This window comes from Coenobita brevimanus, chromosome 6, assembly GCF_032717465.1.
Source record: "Coenobita brevimanus isolate Jiangsu-jjx chromosome 6, ASM3271746v2, whole genome shotgun sequence".
NCBI lineage: Eukaryota > Metazoa > Arthropoda > Malacostraca > Decapoda > Coenobitidae > Coenobita > Coenobita brevimanus.
In genome coordinates, this window is record NC_136959.1 from 42,591,425 (window position 1) to 42,613,626 (window position 22,202).

Here is a 22,202-nt window from a genome sequence, read left to right on the forward strand (position 1 = left end):
TATACCCTTTTGTCTATGTCACCCTTCACAGGATGCGGCGTCTGGCAACAGAGCCTACTGTGATGTTTTGTCGCCGTCTGGATTTTTTTTTTTTTTAAGTGCTCGACTCTGGGCATAGGCTTCTCAGCCTGCTCCCAAGGCCCAGTAGTCCTCCTCCATATCGTACACCTCTACATGTCACCACTTCGGCGCTAACACTCACTGTCCATATTGAATACATACTAAGGCTGTCTCATACAGGACTGGTGTATTGGTATTAGCGGGGGTATTTTTACGACATGTCGGCGGGTCTTCTGGTAGATCGGTAAAGTCTGCCGTAATGAAATTCAAATCCTTAAACTGTTCCCTGCCCAGGCGGGGATTTGAACCTGGGTCCTGTCCTATGATCTTTTGTCGCCGTCTGGATTGATCTGTCTGACATCATATTCTTTATTGTTTGTTGTAACGCTTAACCCTTTCAGCCAGACGACGTATTTTCTGTTACTTTCGCGCTGTCTAAACGATTTTGATTTAGCTTTGGAGAGATCTTCCGAACTTGAGGCGTACGTCTTCATTGGCCTCTGCGGTACGAGGGGCTTTCCTGAATCAAGTGATTATTTTCAAGGGTTGCAAAAGTAAAATGGAAGTTTCATCGGACTGAAGAGATTATGGAGGAGGAGGAGGAGGAGGAGGAGTGTGGTGGTGGTGGGAGGGTGTACGGGCAACAAATAATGAACTTGGTGTGGGTGAAGATTTAATATTAGTGGTGGTGGTAGGGGTGAGTTTGGATTGTTGATGGCTGTGGTGGGTGGGTGGAGGTTGTTGTAGGTAGTGGGGGTAAATGGGATGTGAGTGACTGGTGTGTGATTCTGCTGGTGGGTGGTTTGACTGAGGGAGAGAGGCAGCTGATACTGGAAGTAATGAAGGTATAGGGCGAATGTGGAGGTAGTGGTGGGTGGGAGAGACGGTGTTCGAAGGAGTGGGTGAGGGGAAAGATAAAATTGTGGTGGGTGGGTGATAAAAGTGTGTGGATGAGGGAAAAATAAGGTGGCGGTGATTGGAAGAGTGCGTGGGTGAGGGAAAGATGAAGTGAAGTGGTGGAAGAGTGAGTGGATAATAGGAAGGATGAGGTGAAGTGATGGGAGAGTGCATGGGTGAGGGAAAGATAAGGTGGCAGTGAGTGGGAGAGTGTGTGAGTGAGGGGAAAGATGAAGTAGTGGGTGAGAATTGAGGTGCAAGTGAGTAAGGTAGAGAGTGGAGAAAGGGTCAGTGGAAGGACCTTGACTTGTGTGTTGAGGGGGGGGCCGTGTATGTGTGTGAGGGAGGGGGGGGGTTGTCTGTGCTTTTGAGGTGAGGTTTATTACCTCCACCGACGGAGTTGGAGAAGGTTATGTATTCACCCCTGTTCGTCCTTCTGTTTGTCTGTTTCTTTTGCACAAGATATATTTAAAAGTTATTGATGGAATCTAATATAATTTTGTCGATGTGAGGGTCATGGACCAAAGGAAGTGTTGAATAAATTTTGGTCGTGATCTAAGTTCAATTCCTGGTTTAGGACTATTTTTTATTTCTTTGTTTACAAGATATATCAAAGAGTTATTGGTGGATTTAAGTGAAATTTTGTGAATATGTGGGTCATAGACCAGGATGCGTTGACTAAATCTTGATGGGGGAGGTATGCACTCTTCTTGTATTGTCTTCTCGCTGCGGAAGTAAATGTGTGTGTGTGTGTGTGTGTGTGTGTGTGTGTGTGTGTGTGTGTGTGTGTGTGTGTGTGTGTGTGTGTGTGTGTGTGTGCGTGCGTGTGTGTGTGTGTGTGTGTGTGTGTGTGTGTGTGTGTGTGTGTGTGTGTGTGTGTGTGTGTGTGTGTGTGTGTGTGTGTGTGTGTGTGTGTGTGTGTGTGTGTGTGTGTGTGTGTGAGTGTGCGCGTACGTGCGTGCGTGGGATGGTTGCATCAGAGACTGTGAGAAGATTGCTACATTCCTTATCTCTCTTTCTTGACAGAGTAACGCCAGGGTACAAGCTAGAAAACCCGGAATTTTGCGTCTCAGTTTGATAAATTACCTGTTCTCTTCTATGAGCCGGTTCAAACTCTTGGAAAAAGTTTGTTTCCTCGTTATCCCTATGCACCCGGCAGTACAGTTGGGGACCTGGCCTTATCAGCAAATATTGAGGGTCGTATTTTCGGGGAGTATTAGGACTGAGCACAGATTATTTAACTGCCATATTCCCTTTCGTGCGGTTGATAGACATTGATCCTAATCCTTCTTTTTCCTGTAGCAGAAATGGCAAGGCGGTGTATGTATGTGTACCTGTGATGTACCTGGGGTCGGGATTCAGATCCACCTCTGACCTAAATATTAATGACATTTTATTGGTGGCAAATGTGAGCTGTCTACAGGGGTTCAAAGAAGAAATTTAACCTGTTGCGTTAAATTCTTGGGGTTTCTACACGAATCCGTTCAGTTAAGGGAAGACTTTTCGAACTGGAATAGTCCGACGCACCTTTCATTTATCTCATCACAAAACATAAAAAAAAAAAAAAAAATCTCCCCCAAGTGAATAAAACTGGCTGGAGGAAGCACGAATAAAAAAAAATCACTGGAAGAAAAAGTAATGTGAACTCACTGGTCAAAGAGTAGGGTGTGATGTGTGGGTAAAGTATGTGTTCACCCTTCACTGCCCGCCAGAGTGAACGACACCTGATGAAATGGTCATAACGTTAGGGCACCAAATTCTTTTTCAACGAGAGAGGATTTGGTGTAATGCTTTGGTAAAATACTGTATATATAGCCTAGACTTTCCCTACAGTCGTGGCTTGTACCAGCAGCGTAATGAGGGCGTTGCTAATTCATCTCTGACTTAGCTGTTATCACGGTAATATTTCAGTAACACAGAGGCCCGTATCTCAAGTAGCAGACCGTCGAATCACGGCTCTGAACGATTTATTATACATACTGCACCTTGATATTCTTTCTTAGGTTATTTAGCTTCAATCCTGCCACACAGAATGAACATATCATCCATTAACCTGGTGTATATTCAGTACAGAATCAAATAGTTTCATTATTCCTGAGATGTTACGTAAGTCAAATGCCTGGTGGGTACGGTGTTATAGCTTCGTAGCCTCTTTCCCTCCTCCCTCGCTTCTCACATCTGACCGTATTCTCGTTGGCTTAGAATTCGTAACACCTCTTCCTCAGTGATTTTGTTTGCCTACTGCATCAAACTATCCTCTTTTATGTAAATGATGTAAATTACGTCGGTGTTAGAAAATATATGAATAATGCAAGAGAATATTAAATTGTCATATGCAAACTTAATGGGTAGAGAATGAATACTGGGAAGCCTCTTACGCCAGCCAGAATACGGCTCACTGCCAGGACTCATTTGGGGCTTCACACACCTCTCGTAAACCTCTCCTTAAACCTATTAAAATATTTCCCTTCCTTTAAGTCCCATTAGCATAGTTTTCTCCTCAACTGTTTCACAGAATTCATCCCTTTTCCTTTCCTCCTTTTCACTCTCCTTTTTTTTGTTGTTGTTCCTTATATCTTCTTTCCCTCCACATTCGTCATCTTCCTTCTTTTCTTCTTTCATTATTTCTCTCTCTTGCTGTTGATCCTTTGTCACCTTTCTTTTCTGCTCCTCCTTATGCATTCATTCCCTTCTTTTCATCTTGTTCCCATGTTATTTTCTTCTCCCTAACTCCAGCACTTTTCATTTTCTATTTGCCCACTTTATTATCGCCAATATATGCGTCCATCATTCATGTCTTAAGTACCTTATTTTTTATCACTAGATTCCTTACTTTACTCCTCTCTTGCCTTCATTTTTCTCATTGCCAACTTTCCTCCTTAATTCTCTTCCCTCCTTTCCTCACCCTCCTTCTTCTCTGCCCAGTTCCTTCTTTTCCCACTCCCACACTTCACCCCCAGAATCGTGTCTTCTCCCACTCTCGTTCTACACCCACCTCCTAGCCCTCACCTCCCATCCCCACCCGCCGCTCACCTCCTTCTACAACTCTCTCTCTTCCCCAGCCCTGTCCCTTCCCAACCATTCTTTTCTCGCAGTGCCCCCTTCTCCCCGGGTCCTCTGTAATTCGCCCACCACACTTTCCCTTCCCATTTCTCCCCGACCACCTCTCCCTCGCTGCTCCACCTTTCCCACCAAATCCACAACCCCTCCTTCCCATTCACCCTCTTTTACCAACCCCTTCCCCCTCTTCCTTTCCTTATCTTTCCTCCCTCCCCTCCTCTCCGCTCTTTCCTTCTTTTCACCCTCACACCCCCCAACCACTTTCCCCTCAGTGTTCCTCCTTTCCCCGCAAATCCTTATCCCTTCCTTCCCCAGTCCCCTCTCCCTTCCAACCCTTTCCCCTCTCATCACTCCTCCTCTGTCTTCATATCCATGTCTTCCACATCCATCCTTTTTCCTCAGTTCCTTCCATTCCCTTTTTCCCCTTGTTCCCATCCATCTTTTCTCCCGAACCTCATCTCCTCTCATTTTCTCCTCTTCCTAGCCCCTTCTTCTCCCATCTTCCCTTCTTCTTTTCCACTCTTCCTCCAACCTCTCCCCCTCTGCTCTGTCTTCCCTGCCTCTCCCCCACCCTTCATCCATCCTCTCCCCCCGCCCCATCCAGCCGTAAAGCGTGGTAAGAGCTGTGAGTGTTGGCCTGGCGTGGGGTCGTAATGGCTAGTGAGTCCTTCCTGAGTCCTCATACGTCCCCCACCACACCACCACCACTCTCAAACACTGCACCACACCAGCCCAATTTATTTTTAGTCCTCCTCTTTTTATCCATCTTATTTTTAGTGGGAAATAATGTGACGATGATGTTGACTAATGATTTTTACTTTAACACCAGAGTATTTTTTTTTTTAAGTTGTCCCTGTTAGCATTTTTTTTCCTCGACTTTTTTTTTTTTTCCCTGAAGTGGAAGGAAGGAAATGGTGTATATGAAGTTTGTCTTACATCTTATCGTTCCTAATACTTACATCACCCCCCCTCCCCATTCTCTCCCCACCTCCCCATTCTCTCTTCTCCTCCCCATTCTATCCTCTCCTCCCCATTCTCTCACCATCTCCCCATTCTCTCCCCACCTCTCCATTTTCACCCAACCTCCCCATACTCTCTCAATTTCCCATTTTACTATCTTCATGCCCTAGCTAACCATTACCCCACGAGCCCATTACTCTCTCTCTCTCTCTCTCTCTCTCTCTCTCACACACACGCACACACACACACACACACACACACACACACACACACACACACACACACACACACACACTGGGGCTATTAGTCGTCTTTACACCCTCTGTTACTGCCCTCTCCTTTTTCTTACATAGGCCTCCTCCCCTTTTATTGACCTATTACACAAACACACTTTACGTTACTTTTCCACTTTTTTTCTCTCTTTTTTTTTTTTTACTCTCCATCAAGAGGGTATTGTTATCACTGGTGTCCGTCCATAGCGTTGGGCGGCTGGGAGTAGAGATTTTCGTTTCCTGAGCAAACTTCAGAATGTATTAACTATAGTCATGAAAATTCACATACCGGTAGTTGTGTGTTATGGTGAACTGGTGTCTTTTCATAGGTAGAATGCTGTGTCTTTTTCTTTTATAATGAAAAAGTAAAAAAAAAAAAAATTTCAGTGTGACGTGCTGCCTGTGTTATACAGAGGGAGGGGGGTGGGGGAGATCCATTATGCGTTTAGTTGGGTGTGCAGGGAAGTGGGGAGGGGGGTATGTGCTTGGTCAGATGGAGGGTTGCAACAGCGTAACGTTGATGAAGATGATGGTGGTGGTGGTGGTGGTGATTGTGACGATGATGATGATGATGATGGTGGTGGTAGCGACGATGGTGGTGGTGATGATGATGATGGTGGTGGTGGTGGTGGTGATGGTGGTGGTTGTGATGATGATGATGATGATGATGGTGGTGGTGGTGGTGGTGTTTTACATCCTATCACACTTCCCTATTCCATATCACAGGTTTTATTAAGTTTTAATGTCTCTGTGTTATACAGAGGGAGAGGAGTGAGCGTCGTTATGCCAGTGGTTAGGTGTGCAGGGAGTTGGGGGTGGGGATGTGCTTGTTCAGATGGAGGGTTGCAACAGGGTAGCGTTGCCTATTGTTTCTTTTTGCTCTTCACCTGTACTTCACCAGTGTTTTTATGTGTCTACACTTGTTTATGCTCATCTACCTTTATCATCTCTTTCTCTCTTTAGGTATATCCATCTCCCTTTACATGTTCAGCTTTGTTCATTCCATCGACTTTTATATCCTTTTATTTTTCTGAAGTCGTTGTTCTTCTATCATTCCACCTTTTTCATATGCTTCACTTCCTTACAGACTCACTAATTGTTTTTCTCCCCTGAGAGGAAAAGAAGTAGATTTATTGCTTATCGACTGTATGTGGGGTCATTAAGCCAGACCATATGTATTCCAAGTGTCAATCATCCCTCAGAACACGACCGCCAGTACCTGTTTGGCATCCAGATCCTCAGTTCAGATTCTTCCTTGTGTCCTCTCATTCCCGCTGCCTCATTATCAAGTAGTCTCAAATTTTAGTGTTTATTTCAGTTTCGTCTTAATATTGTCAGTCCCACCCATGCAAGGCCCTGAATTTGCCCTTCCAGATCTGCCTCCCTATTGTCCTATTTATACTATAATCACCCACGATCTTACTTCCTCCAGCTTTGTCATGTTCTCATTCCACGTCCATTTCTTGGCATTACTCTGTGTGTGTGTGTGTGTGTGTGTGTGTGTGTGTGTGTGTGTGTGTGTGTGTGTGTGTGTAATTCACCGGGTCGGTCAGGTTCACTCGATGGTCGTGATCGTCAGCTTTTACCCTCCCGGAAGGTAGCTGAGAGCTCATATAGTCCGATCTAAGGGCAAGGCTGTGACCTTCACACACGCACACACCCGTCCCCTTGCTCAAGGGGGACAGTAACCACCCATTTCGTCAGTGAAACTTTTCGCAACCTGAGCGAGGCGCGAACTCCCGTCTACCAGATGGCAAGCGAGAGCGTTACCACTGCACCAACGAGCGGTGTGTGTGTGTGTGTGTGTGTACAGATTAACTAACAGGCAAATAGACACAAATACATAGACACAGACAGATATCCCACTCACTCGCTTCCCTTCTAACCCACATACTCTCGTACCGTTATATATATTAATTTCTTCATAATATGAATTCCTACAGCTACGCACTCCCATTCTCCATCCCGCCTCACTTCTATACATAAATAAAAAAGCAGGCAGATGAACAGGTAAAACAAGCATAGTCCACCTCCATAGTCTCTTTCCCTTACATAGATTTATTTCCCACTTAAGTTCCATAGCTACATACACATGTATCGTCATTTCACATCCTGCCGCCTGTATACATATTTAATTAATATGCAGAAGGCAGAGAGATAGACTGATAAAGGGACAGACAAACAAACACAAATTTATTTCGCACCTCAATTCCCACAGCGGCCTACTGCCATCTCACCCCAGCTGTTTACGTAATTAAGAGCCAAACAGGCAGGTAGATAGATAGGTAGGGAGAGAGAGAGAGAGAGAGAGAGAGAGAGAGAGAGAGAGAGAGAGAGAGATTCCACTCATATAAATTCCCACAAACACCTGCTGCCATCTCTCGCCATCCCACCTGTATACATAATTAAAAGTTCAATTAAGGAGGGCGTGTGGCCTGATGGGAGGGGGGCAATGACTATCACTGAACCAGGTGTGATATGAAGCCTGTAGCTGCACCAGGTATGGGGGGCTGGCGGCATTATGTACTTCAGGGGACATGGATAGGCGAGAGAGGCAGACAGACAGACAGAGACAAAGATGCAGACAGACAGATAGATAGATAGATAGTGTGAAGGATTGTCGTCTGTGCAAAGGTATGGAAATTATTGCAACATTTTATACTTCATGAGACTCGGACAAAAGAGGGAGTGTGTGGCAGGGAGAGAGGGAGAGGCAGACAGAGAGAGACTGTGAAAAGCATATTGTCGGAGCGCAGAGGAGGGAGACAGGAGGAAGGTCAGAGACAGAGACAGAGACGTACTGTGTGAAATGAATATTGTCAGTGCATTGGTGTGGGGTAGGTAGCTACATTATAATATCCTTCCGGGGATAGGAGAGGGAGAGGCGGGAGAAATGGACATAGGCATAGCGTGATGTGAATGTCTTGGTGCATAAGTTTTGGGTTATTAGAGATAGTTATATATATATACTTCCTAGGAGAGAGAGAGAGAGAGAGAGAGAGAGAGAGAGAGAGAGAGAGAGAGAGAGAGAGAGTGAGTGAGTGAGTCAGAGTGCCAGTGAGTGTGTGTGTGTGTGTGTGTGTGTGTGTGTGTGTGTGTGTGTGTGTGTGTGTGTGTGTGTGTGTGTGTGAGTGAGTGAGTGCGTGCGTACGTGCGTGCGTGCATGCATGCCTGTTTAATTAATGCTGTGGCCACACAGATATGGGATCATTAACGGCATATAACCTTCCGGGAACAGGGGCACGAGGTGGGGAGAGAGGGGAAGAGCGAGACAGACAGACAGACAGACAGACGGTGTGATATTAATGTTGTCGGTGTACAGGTATAAGGTCGTTGTCAGTTGCGGGACAAGGACAGCAGGGGCGTGAGAGAGGGAGGTAAGTAGATAGACTGATAGATAGATAGATAGGTAGATAGACAGATAGATGGATATGTCACTGTCAGTAAGTTAACCTCGTATGAGGTGCGACTTACAAACAGCTCAGTGAAAAATACAGCACACTCACCAGAAAATGTCTTTATAATTACAAAAAGCAAAATTTAACACATTACACACGCATAGAGTTTTGAACAATTAAATAGTTCAGGATGAGATAAAACGTATAAGACGGACACAGACGAAAACAGAGATGGATAGCCAGGCTGGGACAGGCAGAATGATGAGAAGCAATGCAGGTGTTAGGGGGAAGTGAGTGTGAAAGTGAATGGATATGAGAGTCAGCAGGCGATGAATGTGTAAGGGTGATTTGGTGAGTGATGAGTAACAGTGAGGGAGTGAGCGAATGAGTAACAGAGCGAGTGTAAAAGACAAACAGGGATATGTAACAGATATACTAAAACTTATATACTGAATGTCAAAGAGGAGAGGAAGACCGAGCAAGCAAAATATAATGACATAGGAAACGGGAAGAAAAGAACAGATGAAGGGGAGGTACTGGAGAGGAAAGAGAGGGAGTTAATGATAGGGTGGAGAGGGAATGGAGAAAATCAGAGAAAAAATGGAGGGAAAGAGAGAGAGAGAGAGAGAGAGGAGAAATGTCAATGATACAAGAAGACTGAAAAGCTGAAAAGGAAACTAAATGAGGATGAAGACAAATGATTAAAGAAGACTGAATGGAGGGAAGGGAGAGAGGAAGAGAGGAAACTGAGGAAAGCGAGAATGGAGGAGGAATGGGAAAGAGGAGTACGGGAGGTTAGAAAACGGAAGGAAATGTGACTAGAGGGAGCAGTAAAGAAAAGGTAGAGAGAGAGAGAGAGAGGGAGTGAGAGATGGGAAAGAGGAAGGTAATGAGGAGAAAGGTGATAACTGCTGAGTATAGAGAATGAGGATGGATGAAATGGGTAAAGAAGAAGGCTGACTAAGGGAGAAGTAGAGAAGGCAAGAAAGAAGAAAAGTCTGAATGCAAGAGGAAATAAATGAGAGATATGCTGATGTGAGTGAGGAACAGTGAGAGAAAATGAGAGGAGAAAGAGACTGGAACAAAGGAACATTGATAAAAGTAGAGAGAAATTAGACTGGGACCAAGGAGACGCGAAGAGGAAAGAAATGATGGAGAGGGATGTAAAAAGGAAAGAGAAATCTGATAGGCTGGAAAAAATAAGTTAGGGAAAATGAATAAAGACACCGGAGTGGGAAAAAGCGAGTAAAAATTAAAGAATGGAAGCAAGGGAAAATAAGGATGAAAGAAGGAACTGTGGAAATAATACAGTAGGCCAGAGAGAGAGAGAGAGAGAGAGGCGAAGGAGGGAGGTGGGCGTAGAGAGAGGTGTGTGTGTTTGCAGGTGTTTGTTCAGTGCCCCTTCTGTTAACTGGGGCGAGGTCGACATGGGGGGTGGGGGTATTGTTGTGGCCAGGGGGAACACTTCAACCCAACACCACCCTCTCTTTCTTACATTTCCCTCTCTCTCACGTTTCTCTCTTACATTTCCCTCTCTCTCACGTGTCCCTCTCTCTTACATTACCTCTCTCTTACATCTCACTCTTTCTTGCATTTAGCTCTCTTACTTTTCCCTCTCTCTCACAATTCCCTCTCTCTCACATTTCTCTCTCTCTTACATTTCCCTCTAGCTTACATTTCCCTCTCTCTTACAGATCACTGTCTCTTACATTTCTATCTCTTTTACATTTCCCTCTCTTTGACATTTCCTTCTCTCTCACATATCCCTCTCTCTCACATTTCCCTATCTCTCTCTTACATTTCCCTCTCTCACTTTTCCCTCTCTTACATTTCTCTCTCTCTCACATTTCTCTCTCTCTTACATTTCACTCTCTCTTACATTTCCCTCTTTCTTACATTTCCTTCTTTCTTACGTTTCCCTCTCTCTCGTACTTCCCTCTCTTTCTCATTTCCCTCTCTCTCATCTTCACCTCTCTCTTACATTTCCCTCTCTTACATTTCCCTCACTCACATTAGTCTCCCTCACATTTCAGTCTCACTTCGTCCTCCCCCCTGTCTCAGATTTCCGTTCTCTCTCTCTCTCTCTCTCTCTCTCTCTCTCTCTCTCTCTCTCTCTCTCTCTCTCTCTCTCTCTCTCTCACATCTCTGCCACCCTCACAACCCTGTTTCTCACAGCTATGTCTCTCACAACTCTCTGTCTCTCACAACTCTGTCTCACATCTCTGTCTCTCTCACAACTCTGCCTCCCTCATAACCCTATCTCTCTCACATCTCTGCCTCTCTCACATCTCTGCCTCTCGTAGCTCTGTCACTCTCTCATATTTCGACCTCTCACATTTTGTTCTATCACATACTGATCTCACACTTTGGCCTTCAGCATTTTGGTCTCATTGAATTCATGCATTTTTTCTTATATTTGGTCTCCTCTCATATTTGGTCTCCTATTCCATTTTTCACATATCGGTCTCTTACTTAGGTGCCATGTGTTGATTCTCTCTCTCTCTCTCTCTCTCTCTCTCTCTCTCTCTCTCTCTCACACACACACACACACACACACACACACACACACACACACATTTTGAGTTTCACATCTCTGTCCTCTAGCTCACTCTCACAATGACCTTCATTTCTCGGAAGTGTGTGTGTGTGTGTGTGTGTGTGTGTGTGTGTGTGTGTGTGTGTGTGTGTGTGTGTGTGTGTGTGTGTGTGTGTGTGTGTGTGTGAACATTAATAGCGAGATACACGTACACAATTGACCTTGCGATCTGAATGTCAAATCTGCATTTTGTCTGTTTGTTGTTTAGTCATACCTTGCTTCTTCTCCGTCGAAACAAAGGTTGCTGGTTCTTTGCAAGCAGTGATAAGAAGTAGGGAAGTGAGCATGGAAGTAAAAACAAGTCGCTGTATTGATGGTACTGTGATGCCAACTCATAACTTATGGAAGTGACGCTTGGACCTTGTTGGAAGGACACAAGTCAAGTGTGAGAGCAATGGATATGAGTTATTTGAAAGGAGGATGTGGAGTTACATGCAAAGGCAGACTGACAAATGAGGAAGTGAAAGTGCACTGTGATGTGGATGTGACAGAAAACTTTAGGAGCAATACAATGAGGTGATTTGGCGATGTGGATAGCATGGAGAATGAGAGACTAACGAGAGGAGTATATGTGAGTGAGGTGAAGGGGGGGAGAGGGAGGAGGAAACCAAGGATGAGATGAAGGGATGGCTTGGAGAGGTATATAAGAGAGGGGTGTGTCAGATGGGGGGAGGGCAGCGAAATGACAGGGGAGTAGGTGACATGGAAGCTATTTGTTTGTGGCCACCCCTTATGGGATTTAGGCTTCTGGCTTTAGATTAGATAGATAGATCCTCCTCCTTCTCTTTCCCGCGTTTTTTTTTTTTTTTACACACTTTTCTCATTATTATCATGGTGCGTTGTCGTTTATACTTGCTTTCATAAAATACGCAAGGACACAACTTCAGTATTAACGCTCTGCTATTGTGTAAAACTTAAAGGTAAAAGTAAGAGACTATGCCGACTTTACAGAGCGTTGTGGCACCTAGACATTCATTGAGGTGGAGTGGGAGGACGAGTCAGGTAGCCAGTCGTACTGTTGGCTGATAAGAGGTAACGGTAACCACTATTCTGGGGAGGCTCATAAAATGCGTAGTACCGTACCTGTGAATGGAGGTTTGTTGGGTGACGCGTCCGGCCGGTGACAGTAAACTCAGGACCTGGGCAGGTATTCGCAAACATACCTACGGTCCATTCCCTCTCCTAACTTAGATTTGTTTTTGCTCTCCTTCCCCTCTTCTAACTAAGATTTCGTTTTACTGGACGGACAGTAATCATGGAGAACACCACAGCGCCTTTTCCTTGTCCTTCCAACCACAACAAGTCATTATTACGTCAGGGACTCGATCGTGAATGTTTGTGAGTTCCTCTTCTGTTCACACTAAGGTCGGAATCGGACATAGGGTCGTGTTCTCAGTGGCTTTGAAGATTCAGTAAAACCTCATCCTAAGCTATTTATTCAGCTTATTGCATCTCTGAATCACACTGTATCTTGTTGATACAAATTGTGTCGTTATTAAAATTGTACAGATCAAGAAACTGTACATATTGAAAGAACAACACCCCGTTTTATTGGACCAGGTTCTTAGCAAGGTGTTTTTCATTGTTGCCTCCATTATCGAAGGTCTGGCATTTAAAAAAAATAAATAAATAAATAAAACGTGCCCTGTGAAATGAGGTGTTCTGCCAGGTTTTATCCCACACGATTGTAAGAGTTGCATCTGATTTGTTTGATCTCTTATGGCTTCGTCACATTGAGGTGGGAAACTGACATACCTGTATTCTGACTCAAATTATCCTATCGTATAGGTTGGGTTAAAAGATGGAATAGAACACCCCATTTCATTATGACTCGTATTGAGTATACCGTTTCACCATGCCGGACATGATGCAGGTGACAATGAAAAACATCATTTCCAAAATATGGTTCAGAGAAATGCGATGTTCCTGTTGCGACTCATCCAACACGATCAGATTATTTGCGTCAGAATATGTCCGAGACTTTTAGTGACAACAGACCCTAACACATTACGTTCCAGGATACGTGGTTCTGTGCCGACACCATGGGTATAGGCTGACTCTTTCGTCGTTGTTAATCTTTTTGTACTGGTATCTTTCCTTCGTACTGGATGCTTGCGTTCATTCAGTCTGTCCCAAAAAATGGGACAGTTCCCAACCCTTTAACCGTAAAGCTTGAAGGACACTTTTTACTGTTACTCTAGCAGTTAGTATGGGGACCGTCAGAGATCCTCCACTGGTAATATTATGTTCCTTTCACACATCTGGTCATTATTATTTTGAGATTTTGGTGAAACTTGCGTTGTTGCACTGAAGAGAGTCGGTGCCTTCGATCGTGTCTAGAACAAATCATTAATTTCCAAACTACTCTCCAACAGTTCCAATCCACCCATCAATACCTTCATTTTAAGTTTCATTACTGATCGATGTATAGTTGCTGTCTACATTCACGGTTCTTTTAAAGTTATTAGAGGTTATATTCTTCAGGTTTTGTATCCTCACCAGTTTTCTTCCTATTTTTCACCAGTGATCGGAGCTGTATCTATAAATCTGTCCATGCAGATGCTGGTGATTCCATCTCTCCCCTTCGTCCTGTTCTTGAAGCGTCTTGGGAAATTTACGTCGTGACACAAATAACTAGTAGAAATCTGTTTTAATGCACCAGAATTTCTGTGCATTCTTTTTTCTCGCCGCAGTAATGTCAGTAACACACATCTCACTCCGCCATCGTCTCTCAGTGTTCTTGTCTTTTTTGCGCGATCTATCTTGGAAATATCACAGTATTTCTCTAACGAAATTAGTGTCTGAGGTTGGGGCATTATTCACCACTGTGTGGTCTGCAGTTCTGTGTGTTGGAGGCTCGCCCTGAACTGCTCCTCTGAACAGAGTGAAGTCAATGGCTCTTTGTCTCACCCTCCCTCCCCCCACCGACTCTATTCTCCCATTCTTCACTGCAGTGTTGCATCACTCTCTCTTTACTATCGCTACAAACACTGGTCACTGTTCTTGAGAACTTTCTGTTTACATGCCTGTCTCTTTATGGCAGGCACGCATCACCCATCTAGCCACACACGCTCACCCATTTTCGGCTCATCTCTGGTGCAAGAGTTAGCAGGTATTCTCACTTTTTCATACACAGAATCTCACAACTTAGGATTCCTCCTGAGTGGCATGCTGTATTTATATGTAGTTTGTCCAGACATCCAAAAGTGGATGGATCTTGAAGATTGCCGTCTTCTGTTTGATTTTCTTTGAAATGGTTAATTTTTTTGTATTCTTTCAGTGTTAGAGTCATCCATTCTACATATAGAGAGTATGTTTTTTTCAGCCACTAATCGGACACTACATTACTTGACATCGATCTCGTTTGTTTCTGTTTCCACAGTTTCTGCACATTGTTACCAGTTTTTACCAGTGTATATACACAATTGTGGTAGGTGGGGGAGCCCACCATCCACTCATTCGATGCAGTGGTGCCTTCAGATTACTCCAGAGTGAGTGAGAAGCCAAATTGTTGCCCTCATCTTTACCTTCACTTATTGATCTAGTGAGTTAAGGACCTCCACCAGATGGAACTCGGAAAAGTTGCGTCTGAGGAAGAGTTGAGGTTTAATGTCTACATAGTGCCACTCGGTGAGTGAGGCTGGTCACCTTCGCCTTAAATGTCGAGACTGTGTAGCCTAGCCTCGGTCCCCTGTGCTTCTAAAGGGGGAAAAGGACTTGATGACAGAGAGATACGGTATGTACGTATACACGCGATCCAGACATGGTTGCAATGTAGGGGTCCGATATCATAAAAGATGGACACAGCTTATGATATTTAAGGAAGGTTAATCTGCCTCCAAGTGAATGTGCATATAATGACAAGTGAATGTGCATATATTGATAATATTTACATGTTAACTTAGAAAATATCACAAGTGAAAAATACATCAAGACGGCAGGGCTAATAAGGATTTTTGCAGTTCTTAGCGTTTTGTTGCCAGTTTCTTGCGGATTGTGCACTGATGCTTTTTTGGATCGAGTGTACGTTCCTTACAGTAGATGCTAAAATATACATGAAGGTAGTAAACAATCTAAGAGGAACAAGTTTGCTGCCTTCGTTGTCATGTGTAGCCTTGTCACGAACCAGGGTTAGTGGGTGAGATGAATTTATACTCTAAACAGGATACCAAAGCAAGGTCGCATCCCACCTGGGTTACAGAGAGCGGACATCCTTCCAAGTACAAGTCACCATTTCAAAGATTAATACACGATTTTCTTTTTTCTTTTAAACTCCTTCAGGCCGAGGACGTCATTAATTTTATTCTGTGTCTCATGGATATTATAATCTGGTCAAAACAGAGTTTTTGAACTGGAAGAATTGAGTACAACCTTAAATAACCTCTTCAGCACCAGGGGCTCTCCAAAGGTAAATAAACTCATAACAACAAGAACTGAATAAAAATTTGATTAACACTGATAGTATTAACCATGCTTGTTGTTACTCATTTAACTTACACTAATTAGGGCTGTTACACTTTCATCGGCACTTCGTTAATAATCGTACATTTAGGCACATATTTACAGGGGTTATTGGAGGCTTCCCAACATCTCTTCCATACCAGCATTTTTCTGTATCTTATTCATTACTATGTTCTGGTATGTTATTTATATAATCTGCGTCACTATGAAATAGATACAAATAACAGGAAAGAGTCAGGTGTGAAATGAAAAAAGAAAGTGATTAAAAAAACTCTAAGCTGACAAGAATACGGCCTATAGACGCTTGTTTATTGTCTCGCCAGTATCAGTCATACATATTCAGTACAATATCATTGCACCCTGTCTCAGTACTACCCTTCATCCATTTATCTCTGCCCCGGCTTATCACACACTGGGCACTCACCTCACCTCCACACCCACTCCACTCCCAGACCCCTCACTTCCCTTTCAGGCTTTCTCAATCTCCTTCCAGAATCTCTAGTTCTTCACAGATTCCCTCCACTCTCTCTCCGGTCATCTTCAGTGTTGTTGTTATTACGTTGTTTTTACTTCTTCCCAACTACCACCTCAGCCCTCCTCACCCCCTCCCCGCCCCTCACCCCCTTCCCTTCCAGTCTGGTATGGGGGAGGGGGAGGGACTTTCTCTGGGCCGTCGCTGGGATGCCTCTCCAACTTTCGCCTGGACTGGCTGGCGAGAGTGAGGTGTTTCAGGTCCGGCCCAGTATCCCCTCCCCTACCCCTCCACCAAGTGCTTGGCCCCCACCTTACCTTATCCGGCACCTGTGTTCTTGACCTTAACTCCGCCTCTGCCCCACCCCACCCATCCCACCCCGCCCCACCAGGTAATACAAATGTCCCTCAGCTCCCTCCCTATCGCCAGAGAGGAGGATGGTGCAATCCAGGAATAAGATCAGCATCAGCCTACATTCCACCAGGTTCACGTCCCGATGAGCCTGGGGTCACCACCACCACCACCACCCTGACTTACGCTAATTTAACTTAACCTAACCTAGTAACCTAGCCGTATCAAAGCCAGGCTAACTTCCCCTGACCTAACTTATCTTACAGTGTCCTGGGAAAGAAGGAGCGCCGAAATGGACTATATTTCGAAAATGAACGTCCTGATGGTGTGACATTTTGGCACATCTCACCCCCCTCTCCCTCCTGCTGCTGCCCTCCCCTCACCCCTTACACCTAAGCCAGTTGTGTGTCGGAGTTGTCAGATTTTTATTTCCCCGCCAGTAAGCAGTGAACTTCAGGATTCCAGGACTCGCTCATGGCTGAACACAGTCTTCCAGCGTTGACGGGTCAAGAGTTGTCCCCACAGTGAGTGTGAAGTGATATTACTACTATCAGTCTCATACACTCACTCTAAGTTGAATAAAGTCGTCTGTCTTTAGGTTGAATAAGATACTAGAGCTGCCCCGATCATTAGAGGGTTCATTAGTAAAACAGATGGTGTTTAGAAAGGTCATGCCTTCGAGAGGGGCAGTCGTATTAATTGGCTGCACTTTCACTGAAATTTGTATCGTTGTATTGGTGTCATTTTCTCTCGTTGTTTGCCAGACCATGTGTTTTAATATATCGATGCGGTGAACATATTTTGTTTTCCAGCAAACCTGTTCTCAGAAATAATGGCATATCAAACGGCCGTAATCTCGTCGGTTAAGGACGTTCCCAAGCACCTCTTCCATACCAGTCTGTGTTTCTGATGCGGTGAAATATTCCTTTATGTTCTATGTGCATTGTTTATGTAAAACACACACACGCACACACACACACACACACAAACGCATTATATAGACAGATACATAAATAGACAGATGATGTAGATATATATATATAACGTACAAGATATTAATGTATAATATCCAAAATAAATCGTTAAGAAAGAGGTGCTGAGCAGAACATGGGCTGTAGACTATTATATTCTGACATACAGCAGTAATGGTCGGAATAAAACAAGGATAACAACACTCCGTTTCACTACGCCGTGTTCTGGGCATTTTGTTTTTCACTGCTAAATGTGATGCAGATGAACAATGAGAAAACGAAATGCTTTATGAAACTTTTACCTTAACTTACACGATCAGGTAATTTGCATCAGACTACGACCCCGGTGTGCCAGGCCCTCAGTCTGTTCCCTAAGCTGCGTCATCAAATATTAGGCTGTAGCGGGTCCAGTAACAACAGCCGTTCGAGATATCGCGAGGAGATACATGAACTTTGGTCCAGGAGAACGTGACTGTCAGAAATGGAATTTGTAGGTGGATGATGAGCATTTTGTGACCTGCTTATGAATCTCTCTCTCTCTCTCTCTCTCTCTCTCTCTCTCTCTCTCTCACACACACACACACACACACACACACACACACACACACACACACACACACACACTGCAAATACAAAGGAAGTAACGGTAGTAGTAGTAGTAGTAGTTGTTGTTGTTGTAGCCCCAGGTTCATGAGAATGTGAACCCAGTAGACTGCAGGCTGAGGTCGTTCCCCCTCCTGCAGTTCACCTCCCTTTCAAGGGATAGGGAAGGAGCTGAGGGACGTTTGCATAACCAGGCATTGGAGACGTCCAGCTATGTCAGTGCCATCGCATGAGGGCGCCCCCTCTCCAGCACCAGTCTGAAAGCAGTTAGGGTGTAGGAGGGAGAAGGAAGACAGTCTTTTGTAGAGAGTTCATTTGAGTGTGGCGAATAACGAAGATACAGATAAATACGTAAAGCCTCAGTAGCTTCAGGAAGGCCAAACGCCACCACCAGTATTCTTACCGTCACTAACAGGGGTCGCAACAGGCGGCCGTATTATGAAAACAGTGCAAAAGTTTTGAATGTCAAGTTTTTTTTTTTTCTTTAATGACAGAATCTACAGAAAGCGATGAAGCCAAGATTTTTTGCCTTGTTGTATTGATGTTACGTGGGTTAGAAGTTAATCACATCGAACACTTGTAGGTGTTCCATAAACGAGTGTCGAAAACTAAGGGCTTGTTCACATCTCACTTTTTCAGTAATATGGTTGAATACAGAAAGACGATTTAATGGATTGAGTGGAGAGGTATATGGGAGAGGGGGCTGTGAGCTGGAGGGGGGGCAGTGAAATGGCGAGGGACAGGGCGACATAGAGGCTATTTGTTTGTGGCCACCCCTTACGGGATTAAGGCGTCTGGCAATAGATGGTTTGAGCATAACAAATTTTACACTGTGATTAGGCAGATAAGACCTTTATCCCTGTCAGTATGTTGAGATGTTTTGAAGTTAGTCTTACTGCATCCAGATGATTGTATGCAGCTTAGAAGAAACCTCTCGTACTGGAGGGTTACATGTAACTCCAAGAAACCCACTCCAAACCAGGAAGTCTTCATTTATTCTCGCTGCCTTTAGACGATAGTATTTTGCTTAAGAACTAGCACCATTATACTAGAGAGAAATCGATACGGGACCATCAGGTGTATTATGGGGCTTCACTAGAGTCTGTGGAATTGAAGAAGCTCGCGTTCGAGAAACATTAGTGAACGACAGAAGGACTGGGCCACTCGTAAAGATGCTCCCACCTGTAAAGACACTGATGGTATTAAAAATATTTAGGTACAGTGGACAAAAAAATTATTCAACACATGGGGGCAGATGGTTATGGAAACGAACAGTGCGGCTCACGTTGGTTCGACAGAGTTGATGTGCTTGACTGGCATTCGCATTTGCAGTATTCACCACAGTATTTCAGACTTGGTGATTGTAACATCCGTCAGCTCATAAAATTCATGTTACATCAAAACTGTGTTACAACAGTGTCAAATAGAATTATATCCTAAATTAGAAATTATGTCTACCCCAGACTGAGCGTTGCCATGCTGGAATATTGTACAATGGGAGTTACCAACACACCACTGATGCTTTGAAGCAACGCAGCCACGCATTTGGTACTTTTCCACGCATCGGATAGGAAAATTTCTAAATAGATTTCGTTATCATTTAACATGGTTATGTATTTTACCATGGAGACGTCACAAGCAAAACATCAGAATATCATCACACTTCGCGCTACGAGTTACAGCATGGGAAGTACAAATAGCAGGAGGCATGTTGGTCCATGACAAAGTTATTTGTTAAAAACTTAAATAATAATTCTGCAAAGATCTAAGCAACATGATGAAACTGCAAGAAGGATTGGTGTATGAAGGTCATGTGTAGCGTAAAGGTTGCGGTGGAATAGACACAACTGAAAATACAAAGCTTCTCATCAGTATGCCTCCACCTTTCAGAGATCCTATCTGAACAGTGGATACATCTAGATAATTTTAGACTAAACGAAGCCTCGTCCAAATTCTGGCGAAATCCGAGATAAACAGGCATATCAACAAATCAGGCCGGTGCTTTAGAATTCATCGCAGGTGTGCCGCTGTTTGACACAAAGCTGTGCGAATGCCTTTCTCTTTTTTTTTTTTTTTTTTTTTTTGGGGGGGGGTGGAGGAGGAGGAGAGTCATTATACTTTTAAGTGCATGAGTAACACATGAATTAATGTTTAGTTTTAAGTAAAGCCATAACGACCAAGTTGATAGCCTCTCTCGTTAAGGTATTCTCCGTCATACATATTGTAACACCGCGATTCGGTGGTGTGTTAATGTCGCACGAATATGTTGCTTGTGCCTTGGTGTGTGTGTGTGTGTGTGTGTGTGTGTGTGTGTGTGTGTGTGTACTTGTACGTGTACGTGTCTTTTGATGTTTGTGGTGGGCAGGTGAAGTGTGGCGGTGTGTGATGCTCAAGTTGTTTCAGTGACCCACAGTCTTCTCCAACACACACACACACACACACACACACACACACACACACACACACACACACACACACACACACACACACACACACACACACACACACCATTCCTCAAGCAGCTAGCCAAAAGGGCACTTTTTTTCTGGTCAGACTTTAGATCCGCGGAGGGTAGATTACACTGTTTATCAGAGACGTTCCGCCGAGGCAGGGGAGTTGCTGCCTCTCGTCAGGACACAAAATGCCAGTAGAAGCAAGTCTGGGATTCCCAGCGAATGTCTCGTACATTATTGAGGATGAGGTGGTATGGCACGGGTGGTTATAGCGGTAATGGTAGTTGTCGTCGCCTAAAATTTTGGTAGGAATGTTAGTGGTGGAGTTAGTACCATTATAAGATATGATGGTAGTTGTAAAAGTGTTTTAGTGATAATGGTGAGGCAGCTGGAGCAGTGATGTGGAACTGACATGTACAAGTGTAGTTAAGTCCGGTTTACTTGGCATGAAATTGCCATCTTTACAAGTTTAATAAAGAGCGCCTGTCCCGGTGAAGTGCTATAGATTTTTTTTTTTTTTTTTTTTTTTTTTTTAGCTGTAGTACTGTCTTATTCTGCCAAAGAGTTACGGGGAATGGCCTGCAAGTGGACTAAAATTTCCACCGAATTAAGGTACTTGGTAGGGATGACTTAGACACAATTCTTGCTGAATCGTTATGTAGGCCGTTTCGCTCATTACTGATGCAGTGGATGAGCATTATTAATACTTCAAGTGAGAAGACAGCGTTCAGGGGGTGGGTATCTCACTTACAGCCAGGAGATAAGTGAGCTCCAGGCGCTCTGGTGACAGATGACAATGCTATCACAACTGTAGTTCTCCGCCTTAACCTAGTGGAGATTTTTGTTACTGTGCAGCATATTTCACATAGCTGAAAGATTCATCTTTTCCATAACACTTCCAGTGATTAGCATCCTATTCTAGTGTTAAACTCTTGATATAGTTCAGTATTGAAGATAGATAGATGGCAGTTTTAATCCAAGCTAAAAAGAACAGATTGTAGGCTACAATGACATGAAAGTTCGAGATCCTTGTGACTGCTGGCGTAGGTGATCTGTACCCCCACTGCACACAGGTGTACACGCGGGACAGTGTGTTGTCTGGCTAGGCTAACTTGAATCATTAACTGACATGTCAATTAAATGGTCCTCTGATATTCCCGGTGTGTCCTGAAGTAAAAACCAGTACACTAACAGTGGGGAGTCAGATCAATCAGTGCAGCAGCTGTTGCAACTTTCCCAGGGTCTTTGTATCACTCCATGCTGATGATGAATTTGTATTATTACTGCCGATAGACAGTTTTATTTAACTGTAAAGTTTTCGAGCTGAAGGAGTTCAATATGTCAATCATAAACCCCTTTGCTTTTAGAGGTATGCCTAAGTCGATTAAAATCGTCTGGTGGTAGCAAGAATGAAAATAAACAGTACATAATGGGGTTGATGAGGTTAACCCTTCTGCTGCGGTATTGAATCTTACTCGTTTCATTCCCGCTATATCCAGATGATTCTTTCAGCAAAGGGAAACCCTGTATAGGTAAACGGCAGTATGTACAACCTTTCCACAGACTTGGTTGAACAATAGTATATTATTCTGGTTAACGTCTAACGAGTCTATTCAGCACAGTGAAACACTACTGAGTCAAAGGGTAA